This window comes from Kogia breviceps, chromosome 3 (assembly GCF_026419965.1).
Source record: "Kogia breviceps isolate mKogBre1 chromosome 3, mKogBre1 haplotype 1, whole genome shotgun sequence".
In the NCBI taxonomy this organism is placed as follows: domain Eukaryota; kingdom Metazoa; phylum Chordata; class Mammalia; order Artiodactyla; family Physeteridae; genus Kogia; species Kogia breviceps.
This window is the reverse complement of record NC_081312.1, coordinates 124,830,172-124,845,979: the sequence shown is the minus strand read 5'-3', so window position 1 is coordinate 124,845,979 and position 15,808 is coordinate 124,830,172. Positions and strand designations below refer to the sequence as shown.

Sequence of the window (15,808 nt, the reverse complement as noted above, 5' to 3'; positions counted from 1 at the left end):
ACCTTCCTTGGGCTTTTTTCCTCAGAAGATTGATTATTCCCACATTTTAAATGGGAGATTGCAATAAGTTAGGAGAAAATGCCACAAGGGTCTCTCATTTTTTTTTCACATTTTGTATCAGCCTCTGCTTGCATTCTGTGTTCAAAGATTTTTGTACAACACATTGATGGAAGATGCCAGTTGTTTCTCTCCTTAGGGCAAAAGACAGATTAATTACCTGACAAGTATTATAAAGACAGTGTCTTGCTCTGTTCAAGTGTTGGACAGGATTGCTTGCATTCTAATTTAAAAGTTTCAGGTGACTGAAGCTTAAAATTCCTAAGCTTTAATCCACACTTGCACCATGCACAGCACACAACAGGGCTGCTTTACATAACCCCATGAGACTTTTGTATGCAAGTGGAACAGATAAAAATATAAAAGTATTGCTGTCTTTTTGTGTCATAAATATGATATTTTGTCTCATTTAAAATATTTTTTTCTAAAATCCAAAAACGTGTCAGGCTAAAATATTGGAATTTCAAATATGGTAAAATCTAATACCCTTCAAATTTCTTTCCAGTTTTGGTGATGATGGGATGCCATCAGAGATATGACTTCATTAAACACAATAGGTAAGATTCCTTCATAGGCCTGATAGGGGAATATGCAAATAATCCCCGGAAAAATCTGGACATTTTCTAGTTCTCAAGTATAGACTAAGATGGTAGAAAGTGCCCTTCATTGTCCTATATGTGAATGCAGATCAATTGTGAGAGGTGGGGATAAAATGTAGCCTAAATATCCTTTATGTTTGCTGTACTACTAGTAGAAAGAGGAAGGGTCAACATGTCACCATGGCTGATATAGCAAATAAGCTGCTTGAAACTACACAGAAATGTACCTGCTTGCTTGTATTTTCTGTGCAGTTACTCTCTCTTTTGGTGTGCCCTGATACCTCCCTCAACTTATGTACCAACTCCAGCAGCATTAAGCAGAAATCCAAAGAAATCTATTCTTTGGAATTATGAGGAAGGGAAGAGTTGAAATTTTTATAACATGCTCTATACAACTATACATGTCACCATCCTTATCTATGTAATGCCATGCATGGAGGGTCAGTAGGTTCAGGGGATTCTGGAAGCACCAAGGTCTGTGGGCTTAATCAGAGCTGCATTCATGGGCAGTAAAAGAGAAGGGCCTTATCTTGGTCACTTTCTCAATGCTAGTAGCTACAGAAAGAAGAGGGCAGCAGACATCTTAGGGAGAAGAGCCACCATTAAATGAAATGTCCTAATTACTCTAGGCAACCTCTCATGATAGCCTCCCATAGCTCCTCAAATCCCTACATACTTGCACAAGGGATAGTGTAATATTACTGGAGCATGTGACTGCAGATTAACATTATTTTTGTTGAAAAAAATAAAAGTAGGTTTAAGTGATAGGGTTTGAAAAGGGTTCACAGTGCAAGGGAAACTACTGTAACAATGTGGACAGAACCCTTTGGATGGATTCATCATGTTTTTGTTTTTGTTTTGTTTTTGCCACTTGAGAATCTGTGGTAGAGATTGGTGTGTTCCATGATGCATTCCCACTTCTTATAAGTTTCAGATGGAATACCCCATTAGGAAGAAGTGCACGTAAGGAAGATTAGTGAGTCAAACTCCTCTGCCCTCTGTCAGCAGTGGGTGCTAAGGGATTTAGACCAAGTGCTTTCATCCTTTGATGTGCAAAGTTTTCACTATATGAATGATGTTTTGTTTGTTTGCAGGTCAGGAGCTTTGGTCTCAATATCCCTGTTTAAAAAGTGTTATCACATGTCTGCCAGAAGGAATTGCTGATGATACTGGAAAAAACTGAGAGTTATCCTTAACAATTAAGGGTTTTGTAGCAACATGAATGTACCTAGAGATTGTTATAACGAGTGAAGCAAGTCAGACACAGGAAGACAGATATCATATGATATTGCTTATATGAAGGATCTTTTTAAAATGTACAAATAAACTTATTTACTCAACAGAAATACAGAAATAGAGTCATGGATATAGAAAACAAACTTATGGTTACCAGGGGATAAGTGGGGAAAGGCTAAATTGGGAGATTGGGACTGACATATACACACTACTGTATATAAAATAGATAAGTATTGATAAGGACCTGCTTTATAGCACAGGGAACTCTACTCAGTGGTATATACTGGCCTATATGGGAAAAGAACCTTAAGAAAAAACAAGGGTTTGGGGATTATATAATAAATATAAATGTGCAAACCTTTAACATTAAAGGAAAAATCAAATAACTCTGTGGTCCCTGTTATGGTGTAAACATTTTGTACCTCTAATTTTAAAATTGTGAAACCCAGCTCCCATGTTGATGGTGTTAGGAGGTGGGGATTTGGGGAGGTGATTATGTCATTAGGCCAAAGATCTCAAACATGGGATTAGTGACCTAATAAATGTAGCACACAGAAGATCTTATGCCCATTACATGATTTCATTGCCAAGCCAGAAGACCCACATTATGAACCAGAAATTTGTCCCTCACCAGACACTAAGTCAACTGGCAACTTGTTCTTTTTTATTTTTCAATTACTTAATTAATTAATTTTTTTGCTTCATTGGGTGTTTGTTGCAGCATGCAGGCTCCTCATTGGGTGGCTTCTCTTGTTGCGAGCACAGGCTCTAGGCATGTGGGTTTCAGTAGTTATGGCACACGGGTTCAGTAGTTGTGGCCTGTGGGCTCTAGAGCACAGGCTATTTGTGGTGCACAGGCTTAGTTGTTCGATGGCATGCGGGATCTTCCTGGGTCAGGGCTCGAACCCGTGTCCCCTGCATTGGTAGGTGGATTCTTAACAACTGTGCCACCAGGGAAGCCCCTGGTACGTTGTTCTTGAACTTTTCAGCCTCAGCACTTATGAGGAAAAAAAAGTCGGTTGTTTATAAATTACCAAGTCTCTCGTATTTTGTTTTAGCAGTCAAAGAGCTGGCTGAGGAGAAATATCTGTGAGCTTGAAGACATATCAAGAGAAACCTTTAAATCTCAAAAGAAAAGAGAAAATGGGCAGGAAAGAAATCAACAGAACAGAGTAATCAATAATTGTGGAACACTGAAAAATGCTGTGACCTATACGTAATGGGTAAAGCAGGAGGAGAATAAAGATAACAAAGAACAGAAAATATTTTTTTAAATGACTGAGAATCTTCCCAAATGAATGTCTGACACTAAAACCACAACATCCAAAGTTAGAGGAACATATGAATAGTAAAGAAAACTGACCAATATCTCTCAGGAACATCAGTGCAAAAATCCTCAACAAAATATTAACAAATCAAGGGCTTCCCTGGTACCGCAGTGGTTGAGAGTCAGCCTGCTGATGCAGGGGACGCGGGTTTGTTTCCCGGTCTGGGAAGATCCCACATGCCGCGGAGCGGCTGGGCCCGTGAGCCATGGCTGCTGAGCCTGTGAGTCCGGAGCCTGTGCTCCGCAACGGGAGAGGCCACAACAGTGAGAGGCCCGCGTACTGAAAAAAAAAAAAATTAAGAAATCGAATCCAATAATATTTTGAGAGAATTTTGTATCATGAATGAGAGGGGATAATCCCAGGTATGCAAGGCTGGTTCAACATTCTAAAATCAAATAATTATATCCATCATATCAACACCCTAAAGAAAATCATTAGCATATCAATAGATTCAGAAGACCTTTGAAAAAATCTAACACCCATTCCGCATAAAAACTCTCAGGTAAAGAAATAGACTGGAGCTTTCTCAAGTTGATAACAAAGATCTACAGGAAACTTTTATCTTACATCATGATTAATGGTCAAAAACATGAAGGTTTTCCACTAAGTTCAAGTAAAAGCAAGGATGTCCCATTTCATGACTCCTTTTCCATATTTTCACTCCAAGTCCTTGCTAATGCAACAAGGCATGAAAGTAAATAAATACAGATTGGGTAGAAAAAAATGAAAGCCGCCTAAATAAAATGTGGACCAACATACTTTATGGACACCTCACCAAAGAAAATAGACACTATGCATATAAGTGTACAGAAGAATAATCCAGATTACATGCTGCCATGAAAAGGCAAATTAAAAATACAATTACATACCACTATGTAACACTTAGAATGGCTAAAATGTGAACAATGACAAGAAAAAATTCTGTAGGGGATGTGGAATAATAGGAAATGTCATTTGTTATTGGTGGAAATGAAAAATAATACAGCTACTTTGGTAGTCTGATTGACACTTGCTATAATATTGAACATTCCCTTACTGTACAATCCAGCAAGTGTTCTCATGGATATTAACTGAAAGTAGTTTAAAACATACTTCCAGATGAAAACCTGCATATGGATATTTATAGCACCTAATTCAATATTACCTAAATGTGAATGAAACTAAAGTGTCCTCCGATAGGTGAATGAAATGATATAGTATTAATATATTATGGGAGTGGGATAATATTGAGCACTAAGAAAGTAAGCTATCAAGCCATAAAAATATATGGGAATTCTTTTTTCTTTTGAAATATAGGTGATTTTCTTTATTTTTTAATTTAAATTTTATTGGAGTATAGTTGAATGCAATGTTGTTTTTGTTTCAGCTACACAGCAAGTGATTCAGTTACACATATGCATATATTCATTCTTTTTCAGATTCTTTTCTGATAAAGGTATTCCAAGAATATTGAGTAGAGTTCCCTGTGCTATACAGTAGGTCCTTGTTGCTTATCTATGTTATATATAGTAGTATTCGTATGTTTACCCCAAGTTCTTGATTTATCCCTACCCCCCACCTTTCTCCCTTAGGAAACCATAAGTTTGTTTTTGAAGTCTGTGAGTCTGCCTCTGTTGTGTAAGTTAGTTCATTTGTATCAAATTTTAGGTTCCACCTAGAAGTGATATCATACAATATTTGTCTTACTCTGACTTACTTCACTTTGTACAATCATCTCTAGGTCCATCCACGTTACTGCAATTGACATTATTTTCTTCTATTTTATGGCTGAGTCATATTCCATTATATATATGTACCACGTATTCTTTAACTATATTCATATATTGATGGACATTTTGGTTGCTTCCATGTCTTTGCTACTATAAAGAGTGTTGCAGTGAACATTGGGGAAGATGTATCTTTCGATTTATGCTTTCCTCCAGATATGCACACAGGAGTGAACTTGCTGGATCATCTGGTAGCTCTATTTTATTTTATTTTATTTTATTTTATTTTATTTTATTTTATTTCATTTCATTTCAATTTCCATTTTTTTTTTGGAGTATAGTTGATTTACAATGTTGTGTTACTTTCTGCTGCACAGCAGAGTGAAGCAGTCATACATATATCCAATCCTTTTTGGATTACTTTCCCATACAGGTCATTATAGAGTATTGGGTAGAGTTCCCTGTGCTATACAGTAGGCCCTTAGTTGTTATCTTTTTTATATATAGTGGTGTGTATATGTCAATCCCAATTTCCAATTTATCCCTCCCGCCTCCCCTTACTCTGGTAACCTCCATTCTGTGCTCCATAGTGACTGTTACCAATTGGTATTGCCACCAATAGCATAGTGTTGGTGGTACAGTGGTTAAGAATCTGCCTGCCAGTGCAGGGGACACAGGTTCAAGCCCTGGCCCAGGAAGATTCCACACGCCGCACAGCAACTAAGCCCGTGTGCTACAACTACTGCTTCTGCGCTCTAGAGCCCACAAGCCACAACTACTGAGCTCACGTGCCACAACTACTGAAGCCTGTGTGTCTAGAGTCTGTGCTCCACAACAAGAGAAGCCACCTCAAAGAGAAGGCTGCGTACCACAACGATGAGTAAACCCCGCTTGCTGCAACTAGAGAAAAGCCGTGCGCAGCAACGAAGACCCAACGCAGATTTTAAAATAATAATAATAAGTAGTAGGTTTCTCTTTTTTCCACACCCTCTGAAGCATTTCTTGTTTGTAGACATTGTGATGATGGCTATTCTGAGTGGTTCCACGTGATACTTCTTTGTACATCTGATTTGCATTTGCCTAACATAAAAGCAATGGTGAGCATCTTCATATGTGGTTTTTTTTTTGAACAGTGTGAGTAAAATTTACCCCTTGAAAAAGGGTTATTGAAAGATTGCCTTGCTTTGAAGGCTATTTCGTTTACCTACCCCAAGACATTTTTTGAGGGCTCTTGTCATTTACAGCTCCCCAGGCATTGTGAATATGAAGTGCCTATAAGGTTCAGTTTTAGAATTGTTATTATGGGTAACAGAAGGCAGCAGGAGTTCTACCGTCCCTCTCTGGTTACTGACACAACCTTAGATGTAGGGAAAGTCCTGTTCCTGGGTTTTAAATTAGAGTGGAATGTGCCTGACCAAACATGTAAGGGCTTCTGTCCCATCCCTTCTTCCCCCTTACCCTTCGTCCCCCGAACAACGACAACTCCCTGAAAAATCACCTGTTGAGGGAGGTGTCTTGTAGAGTCGGATGACCCTAATGAAGGAGTCGGGAAGTCGGGGCCCAGACACCAGGATATGTTGAGACGAGGTGATTTTCCAAATGTCATCCACCCCAGAGAGTCCACCATCCTTTGGGTGTCAGAGGGTTGGTTTAGTAGTATGAGGGCACACTTAGATCTGGAGATTGTGATCCCATGCAGAGGGGACCAAGTACTACATGTTCAAGGAGGGTGAATTAGCTGGCATATCCTCCTGAGGTCCTCAGGCCCACAACAATCCAGCCTTGGGACCAAATTGGGTCTGTGTCTAGGGATGTGACACTAGCATGTTCACCACGACTAAACGAATTTTGTGAATATTTTTCTTTTCTGTAATTTAATTTAAAATTTATAATGGAGTATAGTTGATTTACCATGTTGTGTTCATTTTTGATATACACCAACATGATTCATTTATACAGAGATGAGTATATATTCTTTTTAGAATTATTTTCCCATTGAGGTTACTAAAGTGTGTTGAGAAGAGTTCCAAGTGCTCTACAGCAGGTCCATGTTGATTACAAGTTTTCTCTCTGTAAATATGTATATACTAACTCCAACCTCATGATTTATGCCTCCAACACAGTTGGAGGTATGGTAACCACACCAGTTTGGTATGGTTTGGTAACCAGTTTAGTAACCATAAGTTTGTGTTCTAAGTCTGGGACTCTGTGTCTGTGTTGTAAGATAGTACCTTTGTATCAATTTTTAGATTCCACTGATATGTAATATCATATGATATTTATCATTGTCTGATTTATGACACTTAGTATGAATGTATCTAGGTCCTTCTGAGTGGCTGCAAATCACCTTATTTCATTCATTTCATGGCTGAGTAATATTCCATTGTACATATCTTCCATAATTTCTTTATCCATTCTTCCTCCCAAGGACTTTTAGGTAGCATCCAAGTAGAGGCTCTTGTAAACAGGGCTGCATACATTTTGGAGTTTCTAGGTCCTGTCAATTAACTTTTTTTCCAAGATACAGGCCCAGGAGTGGAAGCACCATATGCTCTGAAGCTCTGTTTTTTAGATTTTTAAGGCATCACCACCCACTTCTCCAGAGTGGCTGTTAGCAATTTACATTCCCAGCATCAACTTGTCAGGGTTCCCTTTTCTCCACGCCCTGTCCTGCATTTCAGGTTTTACACTCTGTGAGGTTGGCCATTCTGACTGGTGCGAAGTGATACCTCTTTGTAGTACTAATTTACATTGCCCACCTGTTTTGTTGCTCAGAAATGGAGTAAGGGTTTTTCCTGAATATATTAAGGAATAATGCATACGGCCTTTTTGGCAAACTGCATCATTGGTGATGTTCAGCAGCTTTGCATGTGCTTTAATGGCGAGTGCAAACTACCTCTTGAAATCCCTTTCCTGCAATTCTGCCTTGCTTACAAGGCCTTTATGAATACTTGGCTGAAGTAATGCCTCCATTAGAGGTGTCAGTTACAACCCTGCATGTTTGTGAATTGCAGTGCCCCTGAGCACCAGTTTTCAACTTGTTTATGGAAGCAGCCACAAAGAGGCAGGATTTCTACCGACCCATTCCGGTTACTGGGGCACCTGAAGGATTGGGAAATTCTTCTTCCAGATTAGGAAGCTAGAGTGGCATATGCCTGTCCAAACATCTAGAACTTGTGTCTCATTCCATCCCCCCTTCCCCTTCTTCACCCGGAAAATTCCAATCTGTGCAAAACCGGATGTTGAGTGTGCTGCCTTCCCAAAGTGGGGAGACTCCAAGGAAAGGAGCTGGAGGGGGGAACCCGAATACCAGGAGAAGTGGAGATGAGGTGACTTTTCCAAACTCTTCCTGAACAGACAGTGTAGCATCCTCTGGATGTCCCATTCGGGTTTAAGCTGTAGTAATGGTTGCCTGCATGTGGAGATATGGGACCTATGATATGGGGACCAGGCAGTATTACTCTAAATGTGCTGCATTTGCTGTCCCATACTCACCAAGCCTCTCAGACCCACGAGTGTAGAGCCTTAGATCCCACCCAGCTGCGTGTCTAGATGTGGTCAGTCCAGGTTACATCACAGCCCTTGAACAAATTTTGTAAGAATTTCTCTCTCACACACTGTCTTTTTTTGTTGTTGTTATTTAATTTTATAATGGAATATAGCTGATTTTCAATACTTTGTTTCTTCCTGCTCTACATCTATGCACTTGATTCACTTAAAGGGAGACATCAATAAATTCTTTTACAGATTCTTACCAGTCTTATATATCCTTTTCCAGTGACAACAGTGTGCTGAGTCCAGATCTTTGAGCTATACAGTAGGTCCTGTCGATTACCTATTTCGTTTATGGAACCATATCTATGCTAATTTCAACCTCCTGGTTTATGCATCACCCCACCCCACCTTTCTCCTTTAGCAGCCATAAGTGTGTTTTCTAAATGTGTGACTCTGTTTCTGTTTTGTAATTGAGTTCATGTGTAGCCATTTTTAGATACCATCTATAAGTGATACCTTATGATGTCTCTTTTTATGTCTGACACGTCACTTAGAATGATCGTACCTCAGTCTCCACGAGTTGCTGCAACTGGCCTTATTTCATTGATTTACTGGCTGAGTAATATCCCATTGTACATAAGTACCACATCTTCTTTATCCATTTTTTCCTTCTAAGGACATGTAAGTTGTACCCAAGTTGAGGCTTTTCTAAACAGAGCAGCACTAAACGTAGGCTTGCTTGTGTCTGTCGATTTTTTATTTTCCCAAGATATACGCCCATGAGTGGAAGTGCCCTATGCTCTGTAGCTCTATTTTTTAGATGTTTTAGGAAACACCATACACTTCTCCAGATTGGCCGTTGGCAATTTACATCCCCCCCATCAGTGTAACAAGGCTCCCTTTTCTCCATGGCCTGTCCTGCATTTCTGGTTTTCACACTTTTTCAGGATGGGCCTTTTGACCCATTCGAAGTGAGACTTCTTTGTAGCGCTGATTTGATTGCCCACTTGCTTGGTTGGCCAAAAAGGGCATATGCGTTTTTTCCTGAATATATTTCCTGAATATATATTTCCTGAATTAGCCTTTGGTTAATTCTTTTTCCTGATTGGAAATTAAAGTGACATGTGCCTGTCTAAACAACTACAGCTAGTCTCTCATTGGTTCTCCCTCTTCCCCTTCATCCTCCAGAGAAATTGCAAACTGTTTGAAATAGGAAGGTAAAGGTGCTGATTCTCCAACTGGGGAGATTGTTAGTAAAGTGGCTGGAATGGTGAACCCAAGCACCAGTAGATGAAAAATGAGGTTCGTTTTAGAAACCTTTCCCGATCACACGGTGTACCATCCTCTGAGTTTCCCATGCATGTTTTAGCTATAGGAAGATTCCCTTGAACCTGGAGATTTGGGATCCATGGAATGGGTACCATGCAGTATTATTTTAAAGGGTCTGCATTTGCTCACCCAACCTCACCAATCGTCTCAGCCCCAAGAGTGTCCAGCCTTATGTCTCATCCAGCTGTGGGTGTAGACGTGGTCAATCCAGGTTGCCTCACAGACCCTGCACGAATTTTGTAAGAATTTCTCTCTCTTTCACTGTCTTTTTTTTTTTTTGTAATTTATTTTTATAGTGGGGTTTAGCTGATTTTCACTGCTGTGTTTATGCCACTTTACATCCACTTGATTCACTTACAGAGAGATATCAATAAATAGTTTTTAAGATTCTTACTAGTCAGATATATTCTTCTGCGATGAATAGTGTGTGTTGAGTCCAGCTCATTGAACAAGGAGTAGGTCGTGTCTACGACATATTTGGTTTTTGGTACGGTGTCTGTGCTCATTTCAAAGTCGTGTTTTATGCGTCACCCCACCTCACCTTTCCTCTTAAGCAGCCATAAGTGTGTTTTCTAAATGTGTGACTTTGTTCTGTTTTGTAATTCAGTTCATGTGTAGCGATTTTTCGAAACCCCCATAAGTAAGATCTTATCATCAGTTTCTTTTTCTGTCTGAATCATTGTACCTAAATCCACTCATTATGATGCTACTAGCCTAATGATATTGATTTCATGGCTGAGTGATATTCCACTGTACATAAGTACAACTTCTTTGTCCATTTTTCTCTTCCCTGGGATATTTAAGGTGTACACAAGTCGAGTTTCTTGTAAACAGAGCAGCCCCAAACTTTGGGGTGCCTGTGTCCTGTCGGTTTTTGGCTTTCCGAACATATATGCCCATGAGTGGAAGTGCCGTATGCTCTGTAGCTCAGTTTTTTAGATGTTTTAGGAAGCACCAAACACTTCTCCAGTGTGGCCGTTGGCAATTTACATCCCACCCATCAGCGTAACAAGGCTCCCTTTTCTCCATGGCCTGTCCTGAATTTCTTGTTTTTATACTTTTCCAGAGGCCCTTTTGACAGATCCGAAGTGAGCCTTCTTGTAGTCCTGATTTGCATTGCCTGCTTGTTTGGTTGGCAAAAAACGTATACGCCCTTTGTGGCCAACTGCATCTTTGTCGATATTCTGACGCTTTTCATGTGCTTTAAAGGCGAGTCCAATCTACTTCTTGAAAACTGTTTCCTGAAATTCTGTCTTGCGTTCAAATCCTCTTCGTTGCCTTACCTCAATATATTTTTGGACGTTAGTTATCACTTATAACCCTGCAGGTTTGTGAAGTGCAGTGGCCCCTGAGCTCCATTTTTCAACTCGCCTTTTTGGGAGCTGACTGCAAAACCGCAGGATTGCTTCAGGCCCTATTCTGGTTCCGGTTGCGGGGGTGGGGGGGTGGGGGGGCGGGAGGGCAGGCTGAGCCTTTGTTTATTTCTTCTTCCTCATGTGAAATTAGAGTGACATGTGGGGCTTCCCTGGTGGCGCAGTGGTTGAGAGTTCACCTGCCGGTGCAGGGGATGCAGGTTCGTGCCCCGGTCTGGGAAGATCCCACTTGCCACGGAGCTGCTGGGCTTGTGAGCCATGGCCGCTGAGCCCGCGGGTCCAGAGCCTGTGCTTCGCAGCGGGAGAGACCACAGCGGTGAGGGGCCAACGTACCGCAAAAAAAAAAAAAAAAAAAAATAGAGTGACATGTGCCTGTCCAAACACCTAGAGCTAGTCTCTCATTGGTTAAATAGCAAATTTTACTTAAAATTTAAATAGCAATTTTTCCTTAAAATAGCAATTTTAGTTCATTACTTCTTAAGATTTTCTTGACATGGGTATCACCTCCTGGGAGCCCTCCCCATCCACCCAACCTGCCACTGGGTGAAGAACTCATGCTTCATCCCAGGACTGGAGTGAGTGGCTGCATTTGGCAGCGGGGGGTCCTTCCCCTGCCTCTCCCCCAGACCTCTGCTTGCCTGGCCCCTCTGGCCCTGGTGACACAAGGATGCTGAGCTCTGAACATCCTGGCTGGGAGTAAGAGAGGAAGAAGGCTTGTGATGCATTTCTGACCACCAGTTACTGTAAGTGGCTGCTGGTCTCAATGCACAGGAGCACAGAGGCACACGCACAGACACTCAGCATGCACGCAAACACACAACTTTAAAGAGAGGCCTCAGGAGCTGGCAGGGCTCCTTTAAGAGCTAGGGGACCAGATACTGGGCATTGGGGTGGGGTGCACCTCTTCTTTCCTGAGACTGGGCCATTGCCTAGGATTTGGCTGAGGCGGTGGTGGGCAGGCTGGAGGGGTGGGGCATGGTGGGGGAGAGACTGAGGGAGGGCTGCCTTGAGAGGGTGCTTTGGGTGAGGAGGGAAACCTGCTTGGCAGCGTCTGAGCTCTAGGCAAATTTGGGGCAATTAGGCTGTGTGGATATTGTGGGTTTTCTTACTTTTATCTTTAAAAGGTTTAAAAACTAACATTATAGATGTGGTAGAAGGGACAAAGCTTCTCTCCGTGATTGACAGCAGGGGCTGATGGGGACCAGAAGCTCCAGGAAGTTTTTTTAAATTTATGCACATTTATATAGATGCCATTATTCATGAGTCCCAGAGAAGCAGGAAGCAGCAGCAGGAAGCAGCTGGCACACAAACACACACGTGTGTGCACCACACACAGTCACTGCAGTTTCTTTGACTATGGAAGCAGCAGTCTCCACCCCATTCAAACCACTCCACCAAAAATAAAATGAAAAGAAACTTTCCTTCAGAATAAGGCCACCCAGTAACTTGTGACCTCCTAACCAGAAAACAAAAACAAAAACAAGCTAACATCAGCTATAAGGCTGGCAGTGGCCATTTTTTTTGTCCCCGCAGAGGCATGACATGCTGTTTTGAACACTGAGACAGGAGGGCCACATCACTTTCCCTCACAAACACTGCAGATGGTTGTCTTCAAGTCGGTGCAGTTCTGTGCCAGCTCCTACTCTGATACACAGAGAGTAGTTGGGGTGGAAGGTATTCACCCCTGTCTTGCTCTAATATGCCCTCTAGGCAGTGGGTTTAAGTAAGCCTGCAAAAATTCTGGAGCCAATCTCAGGTGGGGCTGAGCACCAGGTGGGACCTCGGGACCCAGGGTATCTGCTTTAACCCTCCTGCCTAGAAATTATTGACCTCCAGAGATATTATTTTAACTCTAAGGAGAGGTACACTGTATATCATCTTCCACTGTGATAAAGGGGTTCAAATCCCTAACTACCCACCCCACATCCCAAACTCCCCCCACACACACACACCCCAACTAAAGCACAGCCAGGGGCACAGGCATGATTTGGCCGTGAGGCCCCTCTGGAGGCCCAGGGTGTGAACAGCTGCACAGAGGGCTGTGTGATGTGGAGTCAGCACCTTAGGAGGTGGGAAGCAGGCGGTGAGCAGAGGAGGAAGAAGCTCCGGGTCCCGATGGATCAGAAGAAGGAAAAGGGGAAGAGGTAGTAGGGAAACAGGTAGAAAAGAAAATAAAGCACAACCAGAAAGAGACAGAGAGCAGAAAATGTAAAAAAGAAGAGAATGGAAAGCGATAGAGGCAAAACAGAATGTGGGCAACCACACAAATCAGGAAGAAGACAGAGCAAAACGAGGGAAGGAAACAGAAAAGAGAGTGAGATGATTGGGGAAGGATGTGAGCAGGGAGAGAGGGGACAGGATGAGAACATCTGAGGATGTCATGAAACTTCTGTTAAGAAGAGGAATGGGCACTCATGGGCAGAGCCTCACCCTACAAACTACAAGGCCATGTACATGCTGTCAGCCATGTAAGCTAGCAGGTTCATGGCGGTCAAGACGGCCACAGCCAGTCGTTGGTCCCAGATGCACAGCGTGGAGCGGAGCTCATCACTGCAGCTCACATCCCTGGACCACTTGGGCTGCCTGCCGAAATTCTCGTCAAACTGGTAGAGCTGCCAGAGGACCAGGCAGTACTGTAAAGGAGGACGGAGAGCACAGTCTGCTCCACCGGGAAACTGGGGTAGGGGATGGGTAGCATTGTTTCATTGTCGCAGTCACCCATTCACAATGAAGTTCACGGTCCCCAGGATGAAGCAGATAGAGTACACAGCCACACAGCATATCAGGGCTGGCTGTTGTAGGTGGTACAAGTCAGTGTTACTGATGAAGCCAAACATGACACAGGCCACATGGTTTTCCAGCCTCCTGATCACACCTCCCAAAGTGGGCAGAAATCAGTACATATCGCCAGGCCGGACACAGACCTAGGCCTCTTTGGTGGCATGAAGCATAGAAGCCACGCCTGAGAATGCAGTGGCGGTGATGGCATGATTTTGGGCGGGGCCCTGAGGCAAGTACTGGATGTAGGTGATGCCGAAAATGATGGAGGCTGAGAGGCAGACAAAGGGAAAGTAATAGGCATAGGAGTAGAGAAAACCATCCCAACGGCAGAGGGAAGCGCGACTGGAATACACATAACTAAATTATAAGGATGATGAGGGTGACGGTGAAGCAGAAGCATCAGACAAACATGGACCAGTTACCTATGCCCCCTTCAGAGTGTCTTCACTGGCCACCAGCGAGAAGGGCACACAGGTGGAGAGCAGCTGCCCCAGGCAGAGGAAGAAGCCCACGATGGTCATGGAGCCCAGGCCTGAGGACAAGCACATGGTCATTCAGGTCACCGTCACCAGTACAGCAGGGGTCTTCGCTGAGAACCCACCAGAGAAAGATCTGGCTCCAGAAGCTGATTAAGTCAGACACCTGGAAACATCTCAGGAGTCTGTGGTGGCTGAGGCTCAGGATGTGTGGAGTTTGAACCACTGACTCAGACACTCGGGTAACAGCACAGCCACTCCAGAATGGTTCACCCCACCTATCACCCTTGGCCTCGTCAGGAGATTAGTCTTATCCCAAACCTCATAGCTTGGTGGGGTCTGGCCTCAAACCATGAACATTTTAGGTCTCTCTGTGTTGTGTGCCATTATCTACAGAGACACAGGGTAGGATGGTCCTTATCTATAACCCCAAAGCTTCAAGGCTCTGAAATGGAAAAAGAACTTTTAAAAAAATTCATTTGGTAAGAAAATTTGACCTGAACAGACATGAGACAATTTATTATGGTCTGTACTTATTTCACTTTGTGTGAATGTTCAAAAGTTCAGTTGCAGAAATACTAATGTGTTTGATTAAAAGGAGCTTTCAGGCCCCAGTGGGGTGTTATGTCCTACAGAGTAGTTGCACCATGTTACATGATTGAAGCTGAAAAATTCTGAATTCTGGATCATATCTGACCTGAAATGTTTCAGAAAATGGATTGTGGATTGTACTGCTGGCCCCATTTTACAGATAAGAAAACTGACTCTTGGGGAATCAAGTGCCTTCCCTAAGGATGCATGGCTAGAAAGTGGGAACCCCAGATAAAAATGCCAAAGCTGTGGGTTTGAATGTTTGCTCTAAGCCCAGCATTTAAGCAGCGCCCATGGGTGGTAGGCCAGGACCAAAGCTCGGGGCTCTGGGACCCAGGACACACCTTCAGAGCCATGGGTTCCTTCCACAGCAACCTGAAGAGACACATGTCCTGGCCTTTCCTCCCTGTAGCCATCACTAGAAGGAGCTGCCATCTGAGGTGACCCAGCCCCACTCAGAGGAGGGCAGCTTCAGAGGAGAACAGGGATAATCCATGGGGTGAAAGCAAGGCAGTGGGGACAAGATGATATGTGAAGTAGGAACTGTTTTGAATCCCCTCCCCCCAAATTTTTCCTTAACATGTGACTTTTCCCTATTTGGGAAAGAAGACACCAACCCAGCATTACTCCAAGAAGGAGCATCACGGGGGAACCAAACAACAAAGTAATATGTTTGGCTGTTAAGTACCAAAGCTGCCATCCAGGTGCAAGTCTGGAAAGATCTAGGAGTAGTACTGCCTGAGCGAGGATTTTTCTGGCCTGGGAGACTGGTTAGCAGCTTCCAAAGCAGGAAGGAGGGATTGGAAATGAACAAGGATGTTGTGTCTGGATGCTGAT

General features: G+C 42.8%; 1 pseudogene; it reads right to left on the bottom strand.

Moving 5' to 3' along the window:
• Nucleotides 1–13,561: 13,561 nt before the first annotated feature.
• LOC131752887 (myeloid-associated differentiation marker-like) lies at nt 13,562–14,452 on the bottom strand (annotated as a pseudogene).
• Nucleotides 14,453–15,808: the final 1,356 nt, after the last annotated feature.